Consider the following 12934-nt stretch of genomic DNA (forward strand, 5'->3'; position numbering starts at 1 on the left):
TATAGTGACATAGTTAACAAACACTATGTCACTAAAGAATGGCCCCTGGTGGCATGCTGAGCACTAACCTTGTCAACCTTCCCTTCGCTTCTCCATCTCCAGTGTCTGGGTGACGGTCACCACACCTATGACAGGCACTCCCTTACCACCACTTCCCCAACTACATACCCAGTGAGCTGAGAAAGAACAGCTGATAAAGCAGAAGAGATGAATGAGAAGTGGGCAGGTAACAGTGGCAAACTTTCCTAAGCATTCTGAAAAGGTGACCGTTTCATAAACCAAGTATAGACAGGGTGGCCTGTGACATATTTCCCAAAGGACAATAGTGGACATGGACTGTGGGATTTAAAAAAAAAAATGCTTATACCTCTTTTCCTGTATGAAGACACTAACCAATCTGGATCCCATCTCCCAGTTCTCCCATGAAGACCCCCCAGTAATGAGTAGAATGAGAATTGAACATTGTGGCCTTATCCAGGACTGAGTTCCCAGGGACTTCCTGAGAAGAAGGTAGGAGGGCAGAAAGTATGGGATTTGAACCTGCTTCAGCAATTAGGAATGGTGCAGGAGGGGGCTGCATGGTGGAGACCTAGATCTACCAAAGGGTAGGTTAGACCCAAGATCTGACCAACATGCCTTGAGACTCTGAGAAATTTACACCGGAAAATAACCCTGTGCTTTGAGAGATAGTAAGATAAATTGTGTTGACTGAGTTTTAAATGACAAAATATACTACCAATCTGTACCCTAGTGTTTCTTTCTTTCGTGACTAAGAAGAAGAGAAACTCCTCGCTCTGATGAGCACCCTTCTCTGCACAGAGAACGCAAGGCAGGAAATCAGAAAAGCTGCCCTTCATCATGCAGAAGCAAACCCCAAACCTTGCTCAGCCTCACTTCCCAGGGATGGACTCCCTCTCCTGGGGCTCTTCCCACTCCAACATCAGGACTCTACAGAGAAACAGGGAATGGTTTAGAGATGCTACACTTCCTGCCTGTCCCTGTCTCTCTAGAGCCTTAGGCCACCTCCCTCCAGATGAGCATGGAACACAGCTGCCCTGGGAGGTCTGTGCTTCCCAGCACGCTCACAAGGAAGCATCAGCGCTGGGAGCTTAGACCTGAAATGCTCCTAGAGAGGGTGGCGATGTGGAGTGAGGTTTGAGAATTTGGAAAGAAGCCCTGAAGGCAAGTATGGCCTGGTTGATGGAGACACATGAGGAAAGCTAAACAGACACAGAAGTTGCGTAGGGATGCTAGGAAGGCACCAGCGTCAGCCTTGTTCCTACATAAGGCAGTAAAGGAGCTAAAAGGTTAAATAAGGCTCAGACCAGGAGGTCCCATGCTGATTCTGTCTGTTCCCTACTCTGGGCCTCCATATCCCCATTTGCAAGAAAAAGGGGCAGGAGCAGATGCATCAGTGGACCAAGGGTAACTGCCCCCAGCCCACATTTTGCATGTCTGACCGTGTGGTCGATTCTCCGCCACAATAAATAGTCCCCAAAGTGCACAGTGGTTGAAATTCTGAGGACATTCATTTCATTCTCATACACAGGATGGGTGGGACTGCTGTCCTCCACCCCTGATTTAAATTTTTGAGCTGACTGAGTCTCTGCCACTTGTAACATCTGGCTTCAGAAGTTGCCCAGAAGGTCATCGCCACTCCCTCCAGCCCTGTGTCCCTTTCCTGTGTGGAAAGGGACTCCATGAAGCAGGAAGTTTGTCCCATGGCTACATCTAAGGAGAAGGGGGGGTCTAGAAAATAGAGTCCAGCTGTGTGCCGCGGAAATCCGCGGCTGTGTGGATTCCAGGGAAGGCCAGCGACTCCTGTCCGTTAGGTCCATCCCTCCAGCCCTGCTTCTGGATAGATTAGAAAGAGAAGTGTCCAGAAAGGAACAGAATTCCTGGCATCTGGGAGCAGCCCTTTAGGGCTGGCAGCCCGGAAGGTTGACTCAAGCCAATTTCGTTGTGGGGAAGCCAGTTTCTCTCCGATGTGATGGAGAAGCTGGACGCGTGGTGAAGAGGGCCTGTGTGTGTCATTTTGGGGAAGGAGGCGGAAAAGGTAGGAGAAGGCGGACCTTCCACAGGGAAGGCTTGGGCCTCCCAGGATGAAGTTTGGAAACCCCCTGGCTTCCCTGGCATTGCCCTCTGCCCTTTCCCTCCTTCTGCCCCATTCTCAGTCCCTTTCTCTGGGTGGGCACCAGTGAGCAGACCTGTCACATTGCCTGACACCTCGGCTTCCTGCCCAGCCTGTGGGCCACTTTGGGCTGGAGCTACTGGTGGGAGCTGATTCAGGAGCCTGGCCCAGCCCTGCGGCTTTGATGGGATTTCATCACCGCCTGTGCCTTGGCGGGGTGCCTGGGAGAGTGGCTGAGTGAGCCTTGGCCTCAGGCTATCTGCTTTCACCAGGAGAGGCCTCCTCTCTTCACCAAGAAGAACCTGGAGGTGAGGGGCAAGCCTGGGGCTCCCCTGTCCCTGTGCCTAAGCACTGATCCCACGCCCAAGCCATCTGCCTTGCCCCATTTTCCCAAGGGACAGAGACCAGATAAAGGACGGAGAGAATCAACACTCAACAACTCGTTAATGATTTTATTGCAGGTTAAATAAAATGTCTCAAATAAAACGACAGGAGACCTTCTTTAACCTTAGCCTTGGTAAATATGTATTAACTCAATTACTATCAGCAATTAAGGCCTAGTTTGGGAACAGTGGCCTGAGACAAAAAAGACATTGTCATCCTGGGAAATGAATCCCGAATAAAAGGAATTTATTCCACCTTAGCTAATGAGCAGCTGTATAGGGATGGAAATGAAGGCCCTTGCCTCGGAATTGCTTTTGACCGTTCATACAGGGATGGAGAAAAGGTTCGCCTTTACATAAAGCTCTTGGAAGCACATTAGGGACATTGTTACAATGCAAATGAGGAAGACCGTTGTGTTTGGGTGGTTTATGGGTTTAGTAAAAGGAGTAACATTTCAATTAGTGGGGAAGGAATGAGAACCTGCCTCAAAGAGGCTTAATTGGAGACTTGGCTTTCCCAGGGGGCTTTGAAGTAGCCTCAGAGAGCAGCAGGTTTTCAGGAGTGGGTGGAGAATAGAGCACCTCCAGGGCCCTGGGCTGTGGATGCAGGACGGATGGGAATGCTCAGAAGGTGAAACCTGCCCGCTCCAGTCTTAGGGCTTGAGAATGGCCTTCCCAGCCCTTCAGCCAGCTCCCTCTGAGCATCAGAGCAGCCCTTTCAAAAAAAAAAAAAAAAAGAAAGAAAAAATCTCCCTTTAAGGACTGCAGCCCTAACCTCACCAGTGTGGAATTCCTCTTTCCTTCTCAAGAGTCCCTTTTGCTGGGTCTCTAAGTCAGCAGGGCAAATGCCTAATTGCAGTGAGCTACTGGGACAGGGATGAGGGATGAGGTTGCGTTATCACAAACAAATACAAAGCATAGTGTGTGTGTGTGTGTGTGTGTGTGTGTGTGTGTGTGTTTTCAAGGACTATTTTTCAAGTATACCAAAGATTTGAGTATGATCCCACCCCAGGGAAAGGGCTTGAGTGAGCGATACATCAAGGTCCCGTTCTGATTTTGTATTGGGAAGATGTCCAGTTTACATTCTTTGGTGGTGTTTTCTCTCCTTCTGTGGTGACCTCCTGGGGTCCTTATCAGTGCAGCTCCTGCTTGTGAATCCCTCAGCTATTCACCCATCTTGACTTACTGGGGCTTTCTCTCTCCCTGCAGCCCCTCACAGGATATGGGGGCCTGTTTTTGTTGCTATCGCATGGGGGAACTCTCCAAAGGCAATGGGAAGGATGATGTGCCAAGATAATTGTTTCAAATGGAGTTTGGAAAGCGAACCCGGTGAAACCTGTGTTTTAGCTGAAAGACAGCAATCTGACCAGAGCTTTGGAGAGCTTTCCAAACCACGTCTCCCAAGTGGTGTTCCGGTCTCTCTAAGCTTGAAAACCCCAGAAGGAAGAGCTTCCAAATGACCCCATGACTTCTTTGATGGTCTTGAGGCTGCCTGAGGAGGGTGATCTCAGCTCCCTGCCCACGTGAGCAGCTATGCAGTGCGTTGGATTCCACTTCAGGTCTTAGCACTGAAGCTTGAAAACTGGGGGGTGCACTCCACCTCCATCTGAAGCATTCAGCCCCACTCATGCAGGACCCTGGGCCAGGCCTTCTCCCTCCGTCCTCTCTTTTCCCGTGGGTGGCTTCTCCTGGAGCGCTGCCTCGTTTCTCTGGAGCCTGTGGTTTGGGGATTGCCATTAGCCAACTACAACAGGGCTTGGGGAGTTTATTTTGGGCCTAGAATGGGAACTGGACCTGCCCTCTGAGTAATGCTCATCCCTCAGCAGGTCTCACTTAGCTGGTGGCCTGCTATTTTACAAGTGACCCCTCTTCCTACTACCCTCATTCCCTCCCACCCCCATTGGCCCTGGTTGTCCTGGAGAGTGACGTGTCCCTCCCTAGTTTCTTCCTCTGCTGCCTCCTCAGAGGTGGGACTGATGGAAGACACAGCACTTGGATGCACCCTGCACATTCCTGGCCAGGAAAGCTGAGCCACCAAGCCACAGCAGTGGCATGTCCAATCCATTGTGCCTGCCACCATGAGGAACGAGAAGGACCTAGCACAGCCACATCACCTCCTGAGTACGGTAGTGAGTAGACAGGAGATACTGCACCAGGAGCCCCGTTACTTTAGCCACCCAGGGCTCTTCAGCCCCTGGAAGATATTATTGACTAGATGCTTTGGAACAGCACAGATTCATTTGCAGTTTGGAAAGGATCTTCACAATATTCTCACCAGTGTATGCACAGGAAACTGAGAGCCAGAGAGGTGAAGAGATCTACCCCGGTGCTCATAGAAGGAGAAAGAAAGAGCTGAGACCCCAAACCAGATGGTGGTACTGGGGACAGTGTCCCCCCATTTTGACATCAGTGAGTCTCAGATCTCATTTTTCAGTGGATTTTAGCCTTAGCCGATATGGAAATAAGTTTGTCAAATCTGTAAAGAAAGAGGGAGAGAAGTATGTTGATAGGTCAGTGAAACATTTGCCATAGATCTCCCTGGATCTATGGTCAATACTCTGGCCTTTCTCCAGGAAAACTTTTCATACTTTCTTATTTCTCCAAACCCCATTATTATAATCAAGGCTGCTTCAATGGTGCTTCGGATAATGCTTAGGAGAAAAATTTCATACTGGACTATTGTTTTCAAAATGTGCTTTTCAGCATTGGAAATATTTCTGCCCACCAAGAGCACATAAACTGTAAAGGCAAAAAGCTGGGGTCTATTGTCTCCATTTGTACAGAGGGAAAAAATGGGACTTCAAGAGAAGAAGGAACTTGCCCAAAGCCAAACTCCTACCGGACTCATACAGACGTAGAGCCCAAGTCATCGAACAATCTGCAGAATTCTAATCTCCAGCAGGAAGCCACCTGGCTTAGACAAGGGCTGATTATGCTCTCTCCCCTTTGGGGACCATGAAATCAATGTGATTTGGAACATTACCCTTGTCTATGTTTGGATCGACACTACACGTCCTTTTCACCACCCCCTTTGTCTCCCCAACCTGAGTCCTCAGGTACTCCACCTGAATTCCTGTGATTGATGAGATCCTGTCTGTACCCACTAGCTTCCATCCTCATCCAGGGTCTGGAGCATCGTCAGTGCCTCTCCCAGAGCCCAAATAGAGTAGGCCTGGGTCAAGGTCCTAGAGCAGTTGATCTGACTCTTCAGTTCTCCTCTTTTAAAGGAACAGGGTTTAAGAAAATGCATCAGGCCATCCAAGAAGAGGAGATAAAAATCTCTTCATTAATGTTGCTTCTTGGGAGTTTTTTCTGGAACATATGGAGGAAAAAGGAGAATGTCTCAAGGCAGAAAAGGTGAGCTAGCTAATGTGAGGTGTTCACTGCTTAGAACTATAGTCTTGCCAAGAGAGCAGATAAAAAAGAAAATATTTCAAAGAAGAGAAATGTAGCAAAAAAGCCCCAAAAGAATAAGGAAGAATTCCTTAAAAATTACTCCAAAATAAAAAATACAAAAGATAGAAGATGTGGGTTCAGGAGATGCTGAACTCACAATAAAAATCTCCTGATATTGAAAAAGATCTTTGTAAAGAGAGAATTGAGTTTCTCTTTGTGTTTTAGTAAGCTCAAGTGGGCTTCTCTGTAGAATAATGCTTGAAAATCTTCTATTGCAACTTATAGAAGTGTACGTGTGCGTGTGCGTATGTGTGTGTGCATGTGTGTGCACATGTATGTGGTTCCAGTATTCAAAATAACTCATATATTACTTCAAATTCTCCCACCTCTCGTCTGGAGAATGGAGAATAAAAAGGGTCTTGATTCTGCTTGTGGGGTTTTTTTGTTTGTTTGTTTGTTCATTGGCACAGGGGATTGAACCCCGGTGCTTTACCATTGAGCCACACTCTCAGGCCTTTTGATTTTAATTTTTGAGACAGGGTCTCACTAAATTGCCAAGTGCCTTGATAAACTGCGGGGCTCGCTTGGAACTTAGGGTCCTCTGGACTCAGTCTCCTCAGTTGCTAGGATTACAGGTCTGAGCTACCACCTCAGTCCTGCTTCTGCCCTTGAGCCAACTCTGCGTTGCGGCCTAAAATGCAGATCAGATCATTCCCTCCCAACTGCCCACAAGAAGAAGCCCACCCCAGCAAATAGAAAGACTCTGCCTCTCCTATCTCAGCATTTCCTGCCTTGAAGTTTATGCTGTGGGAACACGGACCCTTCACAATTCCTACTCACACCATGTGGTTTTGACCCTCCCTCAGTCTGCCCACCTGAAATCTCTGCCAGGTCCCAACCTGCCCCTGTGGGAAGCCCTCCCTGAAGCACAGTACAACCCACCTGCCTTCCAGTTCCCCCAAAGTGCCCTGGGCATAACTGTGTCTGGCATTTTGAATCATCTGTCTGGGTGCTGGAGTCCTCTATCACAAAACCAAACTTTTTCTTGAAAAATAACATATACCAAAAGTTGTCCCAATCTTAAGAATACAACCTGCCGAAGGTTTTCAAAGTTTAAGCAGCACCCACAGCTAAAAGCAGCCTCTGTACTTTTGAGGTCAGAGGCCGAATTCAGTTCAGTTCACTTTTGTAATATCAGCACTGAACAGCGCTGCTTGCAGTTTGGACCTCACAACAGGTTGTTGACTGAATCGATGAATGGTTATCTTTCTGTCTCTTGTCTGTTGGACTTGCTTACCTTTCCTCCCAATTCTGGCTCTCCTTGAGTTGACTGACAGGATGATTCAGGATTTCTTATCTAGGCTTTGAGATCCCAAGCTCTGAAACATGAAGGTTCTGAAGAAACATTCATAGCTGGGTAGAGGGATGGGGAGAAGCTGACTGCTGAGATCGCAACTGGCTATGGACCTTGGTAAAAATCCAAAACCTGGTCAAAACAGAAAATAAAAGTCTTATTTCTTCATAGACTTGGAACTGTAATCTCAGTTGCCAATGCAAGCTACAGTATCTAAATGAATTAGGAACAAAGAAGTCATTAGAGAAGAGCAAATTGCAACTTTTTTTTTTCTATTCAATCTAAGAAAAAGGAGCTATTGGTGTTCATTTCTTCCACACTCAGCTCCTGGTGCCAGGCTTTGGCATCCTCTTAGGTCAATGGCTGGTACCACACCTGGGGAGCCAAAGAGCCCTTCTCCCTGCAAGCACATAAGCCATCATAAGATGGGTAGCACAGAGTAAGTGTTTGCTAAATATTAACATCCCCATTCATATACAACTTTGAAAAGTCCTCAAGAAATATTAAATCTACCATTTAGCTGGCACCTAATACGTTCCAGGCACTGTGATAAGGATCCACTTACATATTTTACCACATTTATTCTTCATAGCTACTCTCTTACATGGGTGACATTATCCCCATTCTACAGATAAGAAAAAAACTGAGCTTATCCCTGGAGTTTGAACCCATGTCTTGGAGTCCAAAGTCTCTGATAATAATCGCTATGCCATGGAACAAGCAAATAATTTGCTTCTCTCTTGTTTTGGCCACTCATGAGAAGACCAGTGTTGCCCAGTTTTTTTGCTGCTGAGAATCCCTGATTAGAGGACTCCCCCAAATGAACCAAAGAGTCTGAGGACTCAAGGGGCCCAAGGGCCTGGTTAATGCTCACAATCAGAGTTGGGCTTGATGAGCAGAGGCAGGAAAGATCCAAACTGATGACCTGTCCCACACTCTCCATCTCATTGCTAGAATCCCAGGTTCATTATTACCTAGGGGAGGCCTGATTTCTTGTGACAGATTTTCTCCTGAGGAGCTAGAGTTCTTCATTTAGATTTAACCAAGGCCTTATTTTGAAAGAAACGCTTTGGGGGAAGTTCACAGTGCACAAGGATTTGAAGCACTGAATGCCTCCAGTCTTTCCTTGAGGGCAACCAAGGGATCCTTCTGGAACAGAGGCAGCTCCCCCAAAGGAACATTCCTGAATGGGAGATCAACTAAATGCAATGCAGGAGAAAATATTCTCTCCCTGGCTGGGATGTGTGCCCCTTGCAGAGGGACATGTAGTCCTGGGACCTCCCAACACCCTTAGATGGTTCTAAGAAGGGACATTCTGACCAAGCCAGGGGACTGGTTAATGCTCACTAGCATTACCAAGCCACCCTGTTCCCAAGTGCAGACCTCTAATGAGCCCTTCCCATCCCCACCTCTCAACATCCCTGTTTACATTCTCCTCCCCAGTCCACCCAATGTCTGGCTGTTTCCGTAGATCCTCTAGATCAATCATGTTAAAATAGTCACTGTGGCGGGGAAGAACCATGTTTGGGGAATTCTGAGCCCTTCAGGTTTGGTGCCAACAGGAAAAAATATGGAAAAGGAAACCCAAACATTTACAAACATTCAAAAATGTTTAGTTCAAGCTGCCTCTATGTAAATAAGACAGCACTCAGGAGATATCAGTTTTATTTTGCTGAGATTCACTTATTTTGTCCGAAAGAAAGACTGACTTAAAAAATAATAATAATGCAAGTTACCATTCTCACTTGTCCTGTGCTTCTCAGGAGCACCAGACCTTTGTCACGTAGTTTGCTTCAATGCTATTGTATTTCTCCTGCTCTTTGAAACTGAACTCCTCTTTGATGGATATTAGTGGAACGTGCTTCCGAGTCTCCCTAATGAACTTTCCCTTGGAAAATGCCCTGAACAAGGAAGATGCAGAATTGTAGCCATATTTTGTTTAAAGCAAAAAGAGACCCTCTCTTCTAGTTTTCCCCTCTTTGGTCTACCCCAGAGGAATAATCAGCCAAGAATCACAGATGGGATCGTTTACAGTTTTGCTTTCAAGCTCCCCAGCCCTTTCAGATTGTATTTACTCAGCCAAAGTCTTCAGAGGAGCCAGGGCGGGCCTCTGGACAGCCCCATCTTGCTAGTTCTCGGGTGCTCTCATTAGGATTAAACTCGTGCTGATCTGTCAAAAAAATGATTGATGGAGGGACTGGTTTGTGATGCTGTTGATAAAAGTGAGAAGATAGGAGAATTCCAGCATGGAGGCAATGTTCTTCAGAGGACCCTTTGGTTCATGTACCTAAAAGAGCCCAGGATAATACTCCTGCAATAATTACTGGCTAAAAAAAAAATTTTTTTAAAAGAGGGGAGGGATTCAAAATGGAAGACAGCTTTACCACATGGTGAAAACCCTCTGTGGTGGGACTATTCTTTTTGTCCACTGAAAATACCCTATGGGTATTTTTTTTTAGAAATTTTTAAATTAAAATTTTTAATTTTAAAAATAAAAAAAATTTAAGAATATAATCAACATTCATTTTCAAATAAAACTAGGTATACAGGAAATAAGTGAACAATAAAACTCAAAGACATTCCATATTTTTCTCTCAATGGGCATTTCATTAAGAAGAGATTAGTTCTGATAATTAGTAATTTTTGTAAGAAAAATTGTGCAAAGCTGTGCAATTTTGGATGGACACAATGTATTCTCAAAGCATCGAATTTTCAGTGTGACCATTAGAAAAAAGGAGTGGATTTGGTCCCAGGAAACCTGCATTCTTCTTGCTTAGTTGATTTGTGCAGGCATGGATGAGTCTTTGCTTCTTCATCTGTAATCTGGACATATATCCAGATTCTTTTCTTCATATGTTTATTCTGGGAATCAAGCCAGGTCATGAAGGCAACAGCACTTAGGACCCCTAGCACAGGACTGATAAGCCCCAGTCATCTTCGGAGAGTGCTCATTTGTAGTGGATATTCTCCCTTGGTCAGAACCACCAAGATCACCAATAAGAGCTTCCCAGCTCTATGCTTCAGAATTCTCCCAGCTAAGTTTTAGTTCCTGTTGTTGACTCAGCCCAGAATTCCCACCTCCCTTTTTTCTCTTGTGTCTTTCTAAACTGCACTCCTATCTCAATGCTTAATTCAAATGTTGACTCGTCCCTAAGTTTCTCCAATTTTCCTGTCCCTGGAAAACAATCATCACCTTTCCCCCAAGCTTCTGTTATAACTTTCATCTCATAACTTTCAGCAGTCTTTGTCTTCATTCCACCATTTCCCTATGTAATCTGGTCCTTCCAACCTTCTAGCATACACATAAGCACAGGGCACCTCCTGCCCAGTGGGCCTTTGCTATTTTTCTAAGAAATGATAACTATTGACATCACATTCTTCATCCAATCTTATTTAAAAGCACTTACAGAGAGTCCTCACTTTGGACAGGACCATGTTCACCAAAACTCATTCCTATCAGATCTATGTTCTCACTTTGAAGTTACTGGGGAACTGTACCAAGTGAGAATGTGTTTCCAATGTGCACATGTTTTTGTTAAGGTGGTACTGGCCAAAGCAAGGGTTGCTTGTATACCTAAGCAATAATTAACATCTAATCACGTGAAAAACAAAAACAGTAAATCTTGTGTGTTGAGGGCAGCCGGACATGTTTGTTAAACACAGAACTCATGTAGCATCTTGTAAATCAGAGCCCTGGCAAGAAACAGCATAGGGTTTCCAATCTCAGGCTGGGAGGTATTTGGTGTTTGTGGGACTAGGTTGTTCTAGTCTTAGAACTTTTGCTGCAGCTTATAGAAGGCTGTGGATGATAGGCCTTCCTGGATACAAGAGGTCATCTGAAATATGTAGCTTTGCTGCTGAAACATGGCCATTTCCAGAATATTTTAGTAGGTTTAGGAGACAAAGTAAGTATGTTCCACGTGTTCCCAGGAATGCTTTAGAGCCCCTTAAAATCAAATAAACATCAGTGTCCCTGGTATCCTGCTCCTTGCCACAATGAATGCTGTGACTGGCACAGACTCACAAAACAATACATTTTAAGCCTCTACAGAACCATGAAACTGCACAGCAAATCTATTTCAAAAGCTAAAATGCTGAGTATATGTACTCCACAGAGGAAAGGGTCATGAAAAAGCAGAAATGATGGAAAATGACCATCAACACAAGTTTAAGCAACTTTAAAGGCAGCCATGCTGTCTGATAATGCTGAGGCAGGAGCCCGTGGTAGAGCACAAGGCAGGGAGCTCCAGTCTATGGTCCAGGTCCTAAGGCTCCAGAGAAGCGGCTCTGCACAATCTTGGTTCCCAGGACCTTCCCAAAGCACCACAGTAAGAGCGCTGAGTCAGATCAAAATCCACTAAACATGACATGGAATGGAACGGATGCAGTTTTGGGAGATGTCCCACAGGGGATCCTTGGCAGTTTAATGAACCGCTTTGAGGCTCTTTCTGTAGTCAAGTGAGAAGAGCCCTGGCTGGTAGGTGGGAGTTGATACTCACCCCTTTGGTGCTGGATGCCTTGAGCCAGTGGCATCCTCTCTCCCCATTTCCATTATTTCACCTGTAAAATGAAAATCACACCCCCTTACCATTTCCAGAGCTGTCATGCAGATTGAATGAGGCTATGTGGGAAAACATTGAGTAAAAATGTGAACAAGCATAAGGGGTTCTTAGCTAATACCCTTAGCTTAGATTCTTCCTAATATCCCTGTCAATGTCTATTTGGAGACCAGTTCAATTCCCTTGCTTCTTAGTAGAGAGACAAGCAGTTAGACAAGCAAAAGATATAAAAGACTCTGTTACAGAGTCTCTGTGGGTAAGCTGCAGTCTTACCCACACTCTGTGCCTCTGAATGTGACTTTTCTGGAAACAGGATCTTCAGAATGTACCTGTTAATGTGATAAAGTTAAGGATCTCTTCCTACCAGGACATCAGTCAGTGGACTGCATCCTCACCCCACCCTGCCCATCCAGTATGACTTCACTTTATCTTAGGGTGCAGCCTACTCCAGGGTGACTGGTGTCCTTATAAGAGGAATTGCCACACAAAGATAGAAGCATGCGGCAAGAACTCCAGGCGAGGACACAGGCTGAGAGGAGAGCTTCAAACTCCAAGCCAAACAGCAACAGGGATCTGTGGCCACTACCAGAGAGTCTTGGGGGAGCAGGGCCCTGTCCACACTATAATTTCACACTTTTGTTCCCCAGAACCACCAGAGAATGCATTTCTGTTGATTAACCCCCAGTCTGCAGTCCTGAATCATGGCAGCTTTTGCCGAGTGCTGCAGAGTCTGCTGCTCCCTGCCCTGCTCAGCACATAATTACTATTATATTTATCCTGAAAACCTCTTCAACTCCAGAATGAAGTTCCATCTGTGCTGAGGTTTATACTTCTGTATTTTATTTCTAAAGAGCATTACCACTGTTCTAGCAGCTTCCCCAGCAATCTCTTTAGGGACTGGCTTATAACACATCTTTGGGGGTGATGCTTCTAGAACCACTGTAAGCAAGAGGTCTGTCTGGTGCTCCTGGAAAGTGAATATTCTTGGAGCATCTGACAAGGAAGTGACACTCTGATGGGGTGGTGGTGGGGTGCTGTAGCAGTGAGCAATGACAGATTAAGAACTCAGAGCTGCACTTTGGAAGAGCCTGTGAAACGTTTGTCACCTCCC

At 45.8% G+C, this 12934-nt stretch overlaps 1 long non-coding RNA gene across 1 annotated transcript; it reads right to left on the reverse strand.

Annotated features, from left to right (window-relative positions):
- Positions 1 to 2569: 2569 nt before the first annotated feature.
- Positions 2570 to 5820, reverse strand: LOC120884454 (uncharacterized). The gene is made up of 2 exons (XR_005726887.2): positions 5580 to 5820; positions 2570 to 4990 (listed from the first exon to the last, which is right to left on the reverse strand). It is a non-coding gene; the product is annotated as an uncharacterized LOC120884454 (long non-coding RNA).
- Between the last annotated feature and the right edge of the window lie 7114 nt (positions 5821 to 12934).

The sequence above is a fragment of the Ictidomys tridecemlineatus genome, chromosome 3, assembly GCF_052094955.1.
Source record: "Ictidomys tridecemlineatus isolate mIctTri1 chromosome 3, mIctTri1.hap1, whole genome shotgun sequence".
In the NCBI taxonomy this organism is placed as follows: Eukaryota; Metazoa; Chordata; class Mammalia; order Rodentia; family Sciuridae; genus Ictidomys; species Ictidomys tridecemlineatus.